This window comes from Ambystoma mexicanum, chromosome 7q (assembly GCF_040938575.1).
Source record: "Ambystoma mexicanum isolate Mex_15411 chromosome 7q, UKY_AmexF1_1, whole genome shotgun sequence".
Lineage (NCBI taxonomy): Eukaryota > Metazoa > Chordata > Amphibia > Caudata > Ambystomatidae > Ambystoma > Ambystoma mexicanum.
The window spans coordinates 1,059,135,520-1,059,151,339 of record NC_090941.1 but is presented as its reverse complement, the minus strand read 5'-3'; the positions used below and the strand labels follow the sequence as shown (position 1 = coordinate 1,059,151,339).

General features: G+C 46.8%; 1 protein-coding gene across 3 annotated transcripts in view; it reads right to left on the bottom strand.

Annotated features, from left to right (window-relative positions):
• Nucleotides 1–15,820, bottom strand: part of LOC138528607 (uncharacterized) — a 64,562-nt gene that overhangs the window by 18,389 nt on the left and 30,353 nt on the right. For 2 of the 3 annotated variants that reach the window (XM_069640396.1, XM_069640397.1), the window contains exon 2: nucleotides 14,583–14,667. The gene's annotated coding sequence lies outside the window, so the exon portion shown is untranslated. Of the gene's footprint in view, nucleotides 1–2,086; nucleotides 2,223–14,582; nucleotides 14,668–15,820 lie in introns of all 3 variants that reach the window. The other variant, XM_069640398.1, reaches the window with a different exon arrangement.

The window sequence follows — 15,820 nt, the reverse complement described above, 5'->3', positions numbered from 1 at the left end:
ATCTATTGGAAATCTTAAAGTGCATCTACCCAATGCCTAGCGATCACAATTGATTCTTGAATCACAACATACATAACTTTTATACACAAAAAGAAACATTTAGCTAAATAATTTGCTTTTATCATTGTTGCAGTGCTTCTTCGCAGCCACTATTGTAATAGAATGATCATTTATATCCAAAACAGACAATTGATGTCAAGTTATATATGCAAAATCAAATAATCAAACTTTCAGTTCTGAAGACCCTGCGTTCAAATCGAAATATGGTACGTATTTAATCAACGACTTCTTGATGTGTGGGTATTAATGTTAACATACGGAAGAAACCAGGCCGTTATGTCTGCACATTACTGAAGTTCATATGTTAAAAATAGTGACACTGGACAATTTTCTCTACAATTTGTGAACATTTAACCTTATATTGATATCCACATACTTTACTGGTGTGACTCAAAAGTTAAATATTTGATATAATAGCCTTTTATTCACACCTGAATTGTATTTTGTGAACTACCCCAGATGGATTTTGTATAGCCTGAATGTTTATCAACGCTTAATAAAAATGCATCAGAAAACAGCTCAAATATAATCAGTTATTTATAAACTGCATCATAAAGTATGCATGTTATCCAAGGATCTGAATTTTGATAAAATATGTAATTTACAAAATGTTAAATTGATCCGAGAGGCCGCTACATTAATTAAATATACATTAATTGGATTGTATACGTTGTAGTCAGGCAGATGTGATTTTGAACTGAAGCAGCAGCACTGGCATTTTCCCCATTATACATGCATGGTCCAAATTATTAATCAACAGTTCACATTAATTATCGTGATTGGTATAGCACCTTTCACCATGGGGAAGGGCCCAACACGCTATAGAGGTTGAAGGCCCTCGGAGGGATTGAAATTCAGTGTATGGGGGGAAAAAGGCAGCACTACAATGCGTTTGTGCATATTAGCCGTTAAGGGTAAGAGGGGTGGCCAAGACCAGCAGCATCCAACTGAACAAAGAATCAATATCACTCCACGCATACAAGGAACGTGGAGGAAAAACGGTCATCAGATCAGCAAAACCTGCCCCCACATTACACATGAGATGAGATGGGTAGGCTGGCAGGATCCTAGACAAAGAATGCCGCTTCCTGGAAGCAGAACCGCCCATATCAAAACATACTCAGTGATGAGCCAATTCTTATTGATATTAAGCGCCACTGCTCGCACAGCAAACTGGGGCCCTTCTTTGGTACAATATGCAGGCCTCCAGAAGCGTTAAACTGCCCAGTAACACTCGTTATTACATCACTGGCGGCACCCAACCATAGAAGCGCTACAAAAAAGCAGCTCTATACTTTGAGAACGGTCGTTAACGGCTCACTGACCAAACAGCAGTGGACAATATCCACCCTTTCAGATATGGAGAGTTCAACACTAGGGACTGAACCCGTGAGCACTGGGCCACATTTTTCGAAGATCGGGAAATTTGTGTACGCGCACCTCCTCGATTGTAAGATTCTGGTTGCCGCCACCCAGCTTCCACGCCCCTCCTTCGGGTCCCTTACCTAGTTTGCACTGAGTACCCCGCCACCGCCGCTACAGAAAATAAAATGCAGCACCGCCTCACACACTCACCACCGCACCGCAAACAGAGCGCGAAAAACCAGCAGGCATACACCGGAACAGGAAGTGTAACTGGACAAGACGAGCGACCCATGCATAGACACTAAAAAAGGGCTTAACATCTGAACAGCAGACATTTTGTATTAGCATAGATAAACATGCCCTCGTAGAACTCCCTCCATGTTCTATTCCATCTTTATGAGCATTCCCCATACAGTTCTTTTATAGAACTAGGGTACCAACATTCCACAGAAACTGACAGCTCTGGACACCATGTTAGTGAATTAAACAGCCATTACATCCCTCACTTTGCTATGCTTCTGGCAGCGTTTGCAGCTACAAATGATCTTTCGCTGCTGTCTTGAAGTTAAGAATAAGGGGGAACCTGACAAAGTATTTCATATGCACATCCGAAATTTTCTGGTGTCTGTTGTTGCTATTGAAAAATCCTTATTAGAGTTACCTTGGTTAAAAAAAAGCCCCCCTAGCAGAAGGGTCCCAGATCTCCTGGGTGCCTGTAGTCTTATGTTGCTTCTGCTGTGCTGCAATCAGCAGAGGAACTGATGAACTGCAGGTTCACATACACATGTTCTGTGGCCCTGCAACAACAACATCACCAGACATTCAAGGATGTTGGTTGTGAGGTAGCAAACTTCTGAAAAAACATTTTGCAATACATTTGGCGCACACACACAGAGCGTTGATGACATCACATGTGGCCCACCCCCAATAGTTATTTAAACAATTGTTGAAGAGCCTTTCAAGATCTAACACCTGGCTTAATTGTAATGCTAATACTCAGGTTACCCTTGGGAGGTGCTGGTCACTTTTTTAAAAACTGTAAGCATGACCACCACAACTCCACAAAGCATTAGCATTTTAATTAAGCCGGTTGTCACGACTGTCACAGCGACCGTTATTATACGATCTACAGCCAACGGTTTCGTATAGAACCAAGATGACTCGTGTTCGCTACTGCAGCCTTTGGGTACAACGTTACCCAAGTCAAAAAGGAAGATGTTCCTGGAATCATTGAGTCATCAGGTGACTCCATCCTAGAGTCGTCCATGGCTCGTTCAGGGAGATCATCCGAAACCATCCTGAAGTATGTGTATAGGCCGAAATATTCAAATGAGATGATCGAGTTATCACAGAAACTACTCCAAGAGGAGTTGCGATTACTTCCAGTGATTATCTTGTATTACTACAGGATGGGTTGAGATTACTCCTTGATGACCCCATGACAACTTCAGGATAGGGGGGGGGGGGGGGGGGGGGAGTAGGATGGGTTTGTGAACGATTATTGCAGACAACTCCAGGAGGATGTTGCTTTCAAACAATTTAGGAAAAGGGTTTTGACACCCTGTGTATAAGATGGGTGGTATTACTATGGGGTTAGACTTATGGATAGTGTACTGGAAAACATGGAATTTGCAGCCATTACTTACCATGTTTGCTAGAGCACTCAAATGTCTTTAACTAAGGTTTGCCGATTTAGTATACAAAACTACAAATCCAGCCCACTAGGTCACAAACCAACCTCTAAACTCCCTCATTTCATATCTCACCTCAAGCTAACATGGCATCAAACATCGGCTCAAACAGTCTGCCACACACTTCAAAATTTAGCCAGCCTTCATGCTAGCCAAACAAAACTTTGCCACTTGGCACCCTTAAAGATGTGGGAAGCCACACATCAACAATCCCCCCACAAGGGAAATCTATGCCAGCTGGTGTCTGTGCACTTCCATGCAGCTGCCTGGGCAACTTCTTGAAAATTACAAGCATTGTGCCCTCTATATACAATAGACATTCTGACCTGGGCTATGCAAATGTTCTTAAGCAGACTTTTTTGACCCCCTATCCCTCCCTAAGAAAAGGGTACCTGGCTTGGGCCCCTCAATACACATGGACTCCAAAACGTTGTAGAATGGTGCCAAATGGAGGTGTGGGTGCTAAACAACATTCTTTCAAAATCATTGCTTGCAATAACTCAATTAGAGGGCAAATATGTGTAAACGCAGCCTTCAGATGTTTTTGCTACAGGGGACATGACTAAAAGTAGTGTTGGATATTTCCTACAGTAAGGTAGGACATACCCAAGTACAACAACTTGATTACTTTCAATGCAGTCACATGCAGTGGCATACTGGAGAACTAGTGTGAAGGGTGGGCCTGCCTTTCAGCAGCTAGCCAACACTATTGGGTTCAATTTTTGCAATAGCCAACCATAGGTTTTCTTCCAGCTTTGACCAATATTTAGTCTTTAGGGCTGCAAGTGTTGAAAATCCAATCTTGCAAAGGTATGAGGTGCTGAAAGGTAACAGTACATTTACTGTGTATTTGGATAAATTAGGAAACCCGCATTTTGCAATCCACCAGAGGACAATTTTTTTAATTGGCTCTCCAGTAGGCAGTCACTTTGAAGTTCCATTAGCTCCTCCTGCAGGTGCATTGGGAGGTGGGCGGGCCCCTACGTCTGCTAGGAAAGGCTGAACCACTCAGTCATTGATGCTACAATTGTCCTTGGAAAGTACATTTGAGAGTGGTTCTGAGATGGTTTCCCCATTAGTTCAGCAACACATGAAAAGATCATACTACGCCTCCTCAAGAGCATCTGCTAATGGAAATCTGTACCGTGCAGGGGGAGGTTTAGAAAATGTAGCTTTTCAAAGAGGTCGCCATGGTAAGCTAACAGTGCAAGCCAGTGAGTCACACAAGGCTCTTCTTTCGTCTGGTCTAAACCCAGGAGAAAGTGTCTCACTTTGATCCCGAAAAGACAATTGAAGACCCTTTCCCCCCCTGGAAAGCAACCTGACCTCCGTGTGAAACAAAGCATGTTCCGCTCCCATTTCTGAACATTATGTGGTAAACAGAGGTGCTCTTGTGTGGGTCATCTTAATAAAATGCACAATCTTTTGTCAAGGGCAGAATCCTGGATTGGATAGTGGACCTAAATTGTGAAATCAACGTGGAATCTAACCAACCTTGTGCCTGTACAGACCACCACTTAATCACCTTCAACGTCCCTGCCAGAATTATCCCTACCACTCTAGACATCGCACCTGTGATCGCTACAAGAAATTAGCGAGACATAACCTGTGAAAAACTACTCCCACTAATCCTCCCAGTTCTCAATGAACACGCTTCCTCATGCATTGATCCAACGGTTATAGTAGACACGTTCAGACCATGCTGAAAGCCCTGGATCACAATGCTCCCACTAAATATAGAAAGCCTAAACCAAGGGATCAACTCATGCTTTACACCACAGTTGAGAATCCTACGTAAAGAAAAACAGAATCTAGAAGTGCTTTGGAAAGGTAATCCCACTGAAACAAATAAAGCAATTATAACCCTAGCCACCCTGAACTACAAAGAGGCTACACTTCAGGCTAAAAAAAGACACTTCTAACAAAAGTATCTAATTCCAACACTAAAGAGTAATTCAGAGTACTAAAAGAATTGGAATCCCCCGTCACCCCACCTGACACCTGTACCAAAGACAGTACTTGGTGTGCCAATATTCAAAAGGCGCTCCTTGGGAAAATAGCTACTCTCCAAAGCAAAATAAACGACAAAAAAAAACCTGTTTGCAGATTGGCCCGCAACCTAAAACCCCTATGGGTAGGAACACCAATCTCGACTCGCTGAAACCATTCAGCTTTACACCCCTCTCTCCATCACTGAAGTGGAAAATATTATCAACAACCTCTAACTGCCAAGGTGACCCATGCCCTGCTCCTATTATTAAAGTGGCTTCTCGAGGGGCGTGGCCTGGAGCTCATGGCGAGTGGAAGCTGAGTCGCCGTGCTCCGGCCGAGGCCCCGCATCTTGATCCTTTTGCCTGCCTGAAATTACGTCAAAGTCAGAAAGAACCGGTTCCGAGTGAAGGAGAACCGGCCCCGGACACGATCCTGTGGTCTTCTCCTGGGTTTGGACCTCCAGACCCACAGATTTTCCCCTGCAAAGGTCCCCCCTCCCCCCACTGCTGGCAGGACCCAAGATGGCAGCCATCTCTTGAAGCCGGCGCTGGAGGAAAACGCTAACCGCCTTTGCAGCGAAGCCGACCCACAAGCTGCTGCCACGACGGAAAAAATAAGGAGCCTGCCCCCCCCCCACCCGGGTCCGATCTGCTGTTGCCGCAGCGGCTGAGCAGAGACAAGAGGGCGCTCCCGCCCACGGAGACTGGGCCTGGGCCCTGGCCTCCGTAGCGGACGAGGGGCGAGAGCCGGAGAGAGAGGACACGCGGACCCCTTGGTGTGGGGAGCCCAGCAACCGACAGCAAAAGAAAGTGGAGGTGAGGAGAGCACTGGGTGAGGGCTTAAACCAATCGAATACCCCCAGCATAGGGGACCATAGCGCTGCACCATCGGCGTGCTGTTGTATGCCCCTCCGAGAACTTGAACGCTGACCCTCTCACCCTCGGAACCATAAGCTCCCCCAGCCCGCACACTAAAATCACCGGGCTGGTGGGGGCATTGCTGAGGAGGCGACGTCCATTATCACCTACCCACACATGACCCAAGTGGCGTCTCTGAACGTCCCTCATCATGGCGGCCAGGAATAAGACGAAAACAAGCACCATGGACACGTATGTATCCGCTAAAGCGAAAACTCCTCCACAGCCACGCACTTCCACCCCGAACCTCCGCAAGCAAAACTGGCAGACTCCCCCGAAAACCAAGCCCAGGTACCGGAGGCAATTGCATCATTGCAGTCATTTATAGATTCCAGAATCGGGGAGTTCAAATCCGAGCTACAACTCATGCGCCAGGATGCCTGCAACTTAACAGAAAGAGTGACCAATGCCGAAACGACCATAAAAGAAACGTCAGACGACACAGCAGAGCTGAAAGCTAAGGTGTAGGACCTCGAACGAAAGGTGTTCACACTTGAGGCCAGAGCTGAGGAGGCTGAGGGCCGGGCCAGACACGCCAACATCAGAATACTTTGGGTCCCGGAAGGAAGCGAGGGCTCGAATCCGACAACCTATATAGAATCCCTGATACAACAGGAGGTGGGCGCTGGAAGACTAACGCATGGATTCTCGATCGAAAGGGCGCATAGATCTCTTCAGAAGAGACCCCCCTGCCGGGCTTGCATCCTCGCCCTATGAATAACTAAAGTACTCAACTTCCAGGATAGCGAGACCATCCTCCGGCACTCCAGAGAAGAGGGCCCCATTGAACGTGGGAGCTCCAGGATAACAATCTATCCCGATTACACCCCGAAGGTCCAACGAGAGAGAAACTCATTTGTGCCGATTAAAGCCCGGCTCAGGCAACTGAACCTGAAGTACATGCTATTATACCCCTCCAGACTGAAAGTGATCCACAAGGGGAGGGCGATTTTCCTGGATTCCCCAGCAGCTGCTAACATGTGGCTGGAAGACAACAACCTAGCTGCAGATAAGGATCCTCAATCCACGGAAAACTTAAGAATCACCTGCGCTTGAGACGTGGACGGATCCATGACTCACAAAGCTAACCCAGATACAAGGCAAATAACCAAAGAAAAAGTAAAATCACCCAACAGTCAGCAACATAGGTGCGGCCTTCGCTCGGCCCACGCCAGGCACAGAGCCCTAGCCCCACGAACAGTTCAGGACAAGCCAGTTGCCTGACCGACCTCACTCGTGCCCGACACCCGGATGGGTCCTGACGGTACGAGAGCTCCTGAGCACCAGCAGGAACTTATCGTTGCTGGGCGCACCAGTTCCAGTTTTGTTAATTGTTTCGTTCACACCACAGTCTTCGTAATATTAAGAAAAGGGAAGCACGGGACCGGAGGTCCATGTGGGCCCGAGGATGAGAAAACACAGCAACCCAGGAGCCTCATCACCTGGAGAAGGGGCCGCCCCGTGAAACCTGGGGCGACCGGAAGGATGAGACCAAAACACCAACTCAATGGCGCTCCAATTTAAAGGTGATGACGTGGAATGTGAGGGGTATGGGCACGTACCTGAGAAGGAATCGCATCCACTCTTACCTGTGCAGGAAAAAGGTATCGATAGCGATGCTTCAAGAGACCCATCTCACAGAAGAATCCACAGCCAAACTGTCCGAAAGATGGGGTGGGATCGGAAGAGGGGCACCATACTCCAAATTTGCTAGAGTGTTCACGTGGGTAAACCCGACGGTCCCCTTCAAGCAACTGGACTATTAAGCCGACAAAGAGGGCAGACATCTAATACTATGGGGAACTATCGAATCCACGCCAGTGTGCCTGGTGAACTCATACTTACCACAACACGGAATACCCTCACCTCAAAATGCTTAGTGCTAAAATGATTCTTCGCAGAGTGCGTTCATATGGGGTGGTGATTTCAATTGCATCAGGAACGGAGCTACGGACTGATCAGATCCCCCCCGTCTTTCAAATAGCCCGGCATCTAACGTGCTAAACACCACAATAGAGCAACTCGACCTAGTGGACATCTGGAGGGAACAACATCGCAGCGAGAGGAGCTATTCTTATTACTCGGCCCCGCACAAGGTCCATACGAGGATAGACTTTGTTCATAGATCGTGAGCTGGCTCAACAAGTAGACTCCACAATGTATCTAGGCAGAACCATATCCGATCACTCCCTGCTGATTATGCAATGGGCTCCTAGAGGACCCAGACCGCCAATCCCATTATGGAGAATGCCACCGGCAGCACTCACTGACCACGCATTTAAGGAGGAACTTGGTGCTAAACTCGAATACCTGGACATCAACACAGGCTCAGTGTCAGGTTGGAGCACACTATGGGAGGCCATGAAGGTGACACAGGGAGACGTCATATCCGGAGCTGGTGGCATCCTCAGGCATCTGAAGTCGGAACTGGAGGATCTGGAGATTAAGATTACACACCTGGAATCCGAAATCGACATCATGCCGGACGCTGAAACAGAACTAAAGGGCACCCGGGAGGAATGCCTTTTGGCCTGGAATAGACAGTCTAAATTCAACTACACGACCTACATAGCCAGGGCGCACAAAGAAGCAGATAAACCTGGTAGAATGTTGGCCTGGCTGTGTAAACGCGAGTTCCCAAGACACCTCCCAACCGAAATAACTGATGAAAGGGGGACAACCGACAGGACGCAACAAGATAATAACTCTGCGTTTGCGGCCTTCTACTCCAAACTGTATGCCCACGACACTAAAATACCAGTGGATGACATAAGGGCTACACTGGCAGAGATTGAGCTCCCAAGACTGACGGAGGCCCAAAGCGAGCTACTGGACGCGGAAATCACTCCAGAAGACGTGACGGGTCGATTAGATCGCTAGCCACTTGCAAGACCCCCGGGAGTGATGGGCTTCCGCCAGAATTCTACAAAGCGTATGAAGCGACCCTCACCCCGATACTACACAAGGTGTATATGAGGCATACGAAAACGGAATACTACCCAACTCCATGAAAGAAACAATTATCCCTATACTGAAACCCAACAAACCTGTCGACAACTGTGAATCATACCGCCCAATCGCCATGCTAAACTATGACTGCAAGCTCCTGACCACAATACTGGCTAAGAGGCTGGCGAGGGTGGTAGGAACCCTGATTCACGAGGACCAGAATGGTTTCGTTCCAGGACGCAATACTACCGCAAACCTGAGGAGGCTCCAGCACATCATGGCAGAGACCTATGATCGGGACAAGGACCTAGCGGTGCTAACGCTAGACGCCATAAAAGCCTTCGATTCGATCTACTGGGAGTGGCTGGTCGAAGTACTAAGGGAATTCGGCTTTGGCGAGGGCTTTGTAAAATGGGTCGAGGTACTGTATAATTCACTGGCAGCGAGAGTGAAGACTGGAGGGACGGTGTCCAAAGCCTGGGCGATACAGCGGGGCACGAGGCAAGGATGCCCGCTGTCCCCGATGTTATACATACTGGGCCTGGAGCCAGTAGCCGCCTATTTCAGGAAACACTGACGCGGGCATTGAGCTGGGCAGTGACCGTTCCATAATACCCATGTACGCGGACGACGTCCTCCTGTATTTAAATAACCCTCAGCTCGATGCACAAGTCGCGTTGGACATCCTAGACAACTATGCCTGATATTCTGGGATAACATTTAGCAAGCAAAAGTCATGTGCATTTCCACTGGCTAGACTCAGGGGTCTGGATAAGTCCGATCTACCAGACGTCGGGATACAATGGCAATTAGAGAAGTTTAAGTACCTAGGAGTCGATGTGTCATACCCCTGCACTCACGCATGAACACAACACTGAAAAAGCAGTAGGTGCCCACCGCAAATCCATGAACTTTTGGTCGAAGCTACCACTGGCAGTGATGGGCAGAGCGGCAATAGTCAGGATGATAGTTCTCCCCCGTTTTTTATATCACTTCACGAACGTCTGCTTCTACATCAGACCTCCCTTCTTCAAAAAACTGTACTCTCTAATCAAGGACTTCATATGGGGGTCATCCAGACACAAGCTCTCTTTACCTACACTTATGCTCCCGTACAAGGAAGGAAGGCTACACCTACCCGATCTGCAAAGGTACTACTAGCTGCACAGCTCAGCCACGTGACGAAATGGCTCTCCGATGGCCCGTCAGCTGAAGTGGGGCTCCTGCGACATGCGACCTCCAAGCTATTCCCCAAGGAAATGCTTTGGAACCCGATGAAACAAACATCTGAAGTTCCCACGATTGTTACATCTGGGCAGGCAGATATGGGCCAGAACTGGCTTCCTTCGACAAATAAAACATCCCTACAATCCCAACACCCCCATTCTGGCTGATGTATGCAAAACTAAGGCGTACCTAGCGACAGCCAGGAAATGGGAGGGATCCGGAATCTACACATGGGGAGACTTGTTTGAAGACGGCATGTTCAGAGAACTTGAATCGCTACAAGCTAATGAAGGCATCTCGAACACCCAATTCCTGTGGTATCACCGCCTCAAGCGGATAGCTAGGGCACAATGGCCTGTCTGGCCAGAGGAACCCCCACAGGACCCCCCTCCTCCAGGAAATGTACAACCTAGCAGATGGTTGGAAGCCGGTCTCCCGTTTATACATCAAACTGAACGATAGACCCAATCCAAAAAGCGCAATCCTGAGACAAAAATGGGAAACCGAATTGGGGATTACACTATCTGACGGTGAATGGGAGTGAATATTACTATACCCCCAAAGAGGTGTCGAGGAACATTAGATTTAAAAAGGTTCAACTAAATGTGCTATACAGAACATACATGACCCCACTAAGAGTTGCTACCTTTAACAATCAAGCATCTCCGAACTGCCCCTGGTGCTGAAATGATAAAGCGGACATGATCCACATGTTCTGGACCTGCACCAAAACGGCGAAATTCTGGTCCATGGTAGAAAGCACCTGCACCAAAGCGGGACTCCCAAGATATGAATGAACCCAAAGGAATGCTTACTGGGAGCCCATCCCAGACTGAGCAAATACAAACACCTGGTCAAACTAATGGACCTAGCCTGCATCCTCGCAAAAAGGTCCATAGCCATGGCATGGAAATCACCAGGGGGCCCGATGCATGGACGTTGGCTTAAGGACCTGGAAAAAATGGACAGAGGCAGAGACCAGAGCCTGGCAAGATGGAATCAACTCAAGCGACGATAACTCCAACAACACCCTGGAATCACGGCGGGCCCTGCTGCGTGACATCCAATACGCTTCTGATCACAAACCCCCCTGAGTTCTCACCCCTACCAGAGACTTGCCTGGGGTTTACCCCAAAGAACGGACAACCTGGAAACTCGGCCCCCGTGACCTTGGGTACACCGACCACCGGCCCCACTCACCACAACTAAGAACAATACGTTGAGCTATGAAGACTGTGGAAGTTAATTGGTTGTTGTTCGTATGTTATGTTACCGTTTGATGGTTGTTATGTATTTATATAAATGACAATAAAATTCTTTAAAAAAAAATGTAAGTGGCTTCTCGTGATCTTGCTCCTTTCATTGCCACCTTCATAAACGCCTCATTTAGCTCCGGGATTGTCCCCGACAACCTGAAGGACGTCTGGGTCATCCCGCTCCTTAAAAAACCATCACTGGATGCCAACATACCAACCAATTACAGGCCCATCACTACGGTGCCATTTTTGCTAAAAATATCGAGCTGCAGATCCAAGATTATCTGGAAACTAACAATCTTGTGGGACTGAAGCAATCTGGGTTCCGTCCGCGGCATGGTACTGAAACTGCCCTTTCATTGATCTTAAAACACAGATTGAAGACCAAAAAGATAAGGGCAAACTGCCTTACTACTCTTACTAGATCTTTCTGCTGCGATTGACCTGCTCAATCACCAAATCCTTTGTTGACACCTCAAACTTGCAGCTTACTTCAGACCAAGCTACGGCCTGGCTTAGTTGATTCTTGAATAACAGATCCATGAGAGTTTTTTCCCCCTCTGCAGCTGCAGAACCCTCACCAGTCACCTGATACCACAAGGACCGTGTGTTTCCCCTACACTTTACAACGGGTTCAGGAAGCCACTATTCGATATCCTGAATTATCTGGGTGTCACCTACACCATCTATGCAGATGACACTCAGCTACTCATCCCCATTACTGGTGATCACATAACTGACACTCTTGCCGTTAACATCTACCAAGTCATCCAAGCCTGGATGGCGCAACATTAACTTTGTCTGGTCGAAAAGACAGCTTCTCATCCTAGGCTCTCACCAAAGACCCAATCTTTCATTTGATGGTAATATTATCAATGTCACAAAGGATACTAAAATGTTTATATTGACTCCACCCTCTCTCTTGCCAGACAAACTAACGCAGTATCCTCTGCTGCAGCATACACATGCAAGATGATCACAGCATGCCGTCTTTTCTTATCACCAGCCAACTGCACCACACTAGCCAGGACACTGGTTTTGTCTAAAATTGACTATTGCAACACCCTCTATCTTGGCACCAACGTTTCTAATAACAACAAGTTACAGATCATCCAAAACAATGCCATTAGAGCAGCATTAAACATCCCTAGGAACCAACACATTTCTGACACCAGACGGAGCATCCGATGGCTCTCAGTAACACAAAGAATCTCTCTAAAAGCACTCGCTCTAACTCAATACTACCAACAGACCTCTCACAAGTGCACAGACCAACTGCCTCTCCATTTCCCGTTTCAACCTTCAGAGATCTGGCGGTATCAGTTTCCCAGTCATGGTGGCGAAACTATGGAAATCGCTCCCTAACCCACTTAGAGGGGATCCCTCCTTCCTGGCATTCAAGAGCAAGGTCAAAACCTGGCTGTCTGCCCAAGACCTGCCGTTAACTCAGACCGCTCACTAGCGATCTATCATGCCCCTGCTTGTGGCTTACTCTTATGTAAATATGCAATTATCTGTCCTTACATTCTGAACCTGTATATAATTCTGTAAATGCTCTATTTGCCTGCACTACTTATTTTGCTGTTGTGCTATGCTTATACTTTCTTGTAACCTAAATGTTGCGCCCGGATGCCCTTGGGCCTGGTGCGCTATATAAATAAAATACAAATACATAAGTCAGCACCTCAGAGTCCAGTCCCCATATTGCGCACAGGCAAAGCTTCCAGGGGTCACGCAGTGTGTTCACAATTTAGGTGGAGCTACTACCAATACTTTAGCTTTTAACCCAGTTCTAGCAACAGACATTGAAGGAGCACCATCCAAGCAAATACCAACACATGCCTCCCACTTTAGGCAGTGGGAATTTAGGAAGTAGTTAATGTCAATGACCATAGATGCAGTTGCTCTGCCCTGAATTGGTTTACAAAATATTTTAAACACGATATCAATTCTGCACTGACAGAGGACAGGTCAGTGATGCAGGGGAAAAGTGTCAGACATAAGATACTTTTACATTTCTCTGCTGCGCCGTCACTAAGCATTACCCGGTTGACAGCGAGAATTGTTGGCAGAATTACTCAGCACCTGTAAAGGGCTTTCCCCCACAGATAATGTGGTAAGAAGCTTCCAAAGCATTTGCAAGTACTGAGGCCACGTTTTAACTGTCTTTCTGCTTGTGTATGCCTTGCAGCTGCCATACAAAAAAATCCCTGGTCTTTTTTTTTTTTTTTTACTAATGTTTTGTTTCCAAATGCACCTTAACAGTGTTGGTTTCAGGCTTGCTAATGTAGCGCCACAAACCACACACTGCAGCTCAACGGGTCAGCAACTGCGATCCATGTGAACCCAAAATGCAAAAAAACAAATTTCTGTGTTTTTGTATTTCTCGTGTCCATTTCCACCCCTCCTTCCGCTTTTTGTTTGAGATTCCAACAATCTTTGGGCACTAGGAAACTATCCAGTTATGTGTGTTATTTCTGCATTTTAAAGCACAAACACAAAAATTGATTTTTTTTCTAGCCGTTTTTGTATTGGCTTTAAAGTGCGGAAACCACATACTGCCCCCTCCTTCCCCACCTGCTCATTAACTCATCAAATGGGGACCCCCCCCCCAAATCCGATTTCCGCTCGCTCCCCCATCCCAACACCTGCATCTTACCCCCATGCGCGCACACACATACAGTCCTAAACTCACCTCTGCCTCCTGTGACGACTCTCTGCTGGGGCTCACAGCACCCGTCAGCCCCTACGCAGTACACTCGGTACAGTGAAAATTATATTTTCACTTACTACCAATGATCCATCTAAAAAAAAGGAGCCCGACTGAAAACATTGCTTTTGTGGCAGGAGGGTCTGCGGGGTGGCGGGGGGTTTTTGGGGGGGGGGGGTTTATCATTTGTCTTACATGCCTGCGTGACTGGGTCAAGTGCTTCACTGGATTTTTCTTGCTGGGACACAGGTGGTTAGGTTGACACACCGACGTGTGGAGCAATGATGCTACAATGAAAACAGTTTGTCAAGGATACAGGGGTCTACCTGCGACTTCAAAAATGATCATGGGTTAAAACCAGCTCTTGGGTGTTAGGCATCAGCTAGTAAGCATGACGTAAAAAAAACATTCTTACCGTCGGCAAGTCCTAATACAGATGTCAGGATTTTTTTATGCTGCTGGGGGACTTTAAAATGGGATGATTGAGCCAATTTGTGTTCCTGTAATAGAAAAAAGTACAATAAAAAAAATATTAGAGACGTACTAGATTGACTGTACCAATATTTGCGCCCTGCACTCTGCCAGACAGCACACATCCTCCCCCGCACACAAAAGGGACCTAGGGTGCAGGGTCCAACCGGGAAATCTCCAAAGTCCCCTATAGGTCAGTCCACTCCAGCTGGCAGAGAGAGCAGTCAGAACACAACTGAAAACGTGACTTACAGCCACAGAGACAAAAAAAATAACAGTGAAGAGCTAGAGAAAGAGCATCAGCTTGTTATATTTTACCCTTAATAGTTGAGAAATCCAGCCTGCGGGCATTCCAATCTTTCGTCTACATATCTTACATAGAATACGACACAGTAGTTCTTAACTCACCGAGCTAACTTTCGGAAACATCGAGTAATAGCCATGTAGCTTATACTGCAGTTAGATGACAGCGCTGACGTAGCATAGCAGCAGACTGCTGCGGCTGCCATGCCACACACAAGGGCCCCCGACTTCTCTGCAGCATATGGTGACATGCATGCGAAGGCCTGGCACCCACAGCAGGGTGATATACACAAATTCCACTTTAAAATAACTTCTATGGCAGCGGTGCACCCAAAGTACTGTTGGTAATGCAGTGATTTTAGTACATCAACGGATGCATAGACTTGCTCTATAGTAGATGGCTCCCAGGGTAGCTCAGCAGGTTGACACACCATTGCTGAGACTGTTTAAGGTTGAATTTAACAACAAAAAAAAGAAACAAATATGTAAAACTTGTTGTTAATCGAATTACTTTTTGAAATTACTTCTAAAAAAAATGAAGTGCTATAAAATGTGTTTGGCCAAGGGATGGGTGGGGTATTTCTGCCTCCATTTGGCACCCATGAACCCAGTTTAATTTCCTAATAACTGCTGTCAGAACAATGGAAGCATTTATTTGTAAACATAACATCTCCATAAATATAACCCGTGATAAAAATACATCTCAAAGAAAAACTAGTGAACGCAGGTTTCAGCAGCATTTTTGAGTTTGGAAATGTTTTTCCTTTGACTGTGTAAAACACACATTTGAACAATGTGTCCAGCATGTACAATGCATGCTTTCAACAGTGACCAGCCCTCCCCTCCCCACCACAGTGATGTTCAGGGCCCATTGATTTC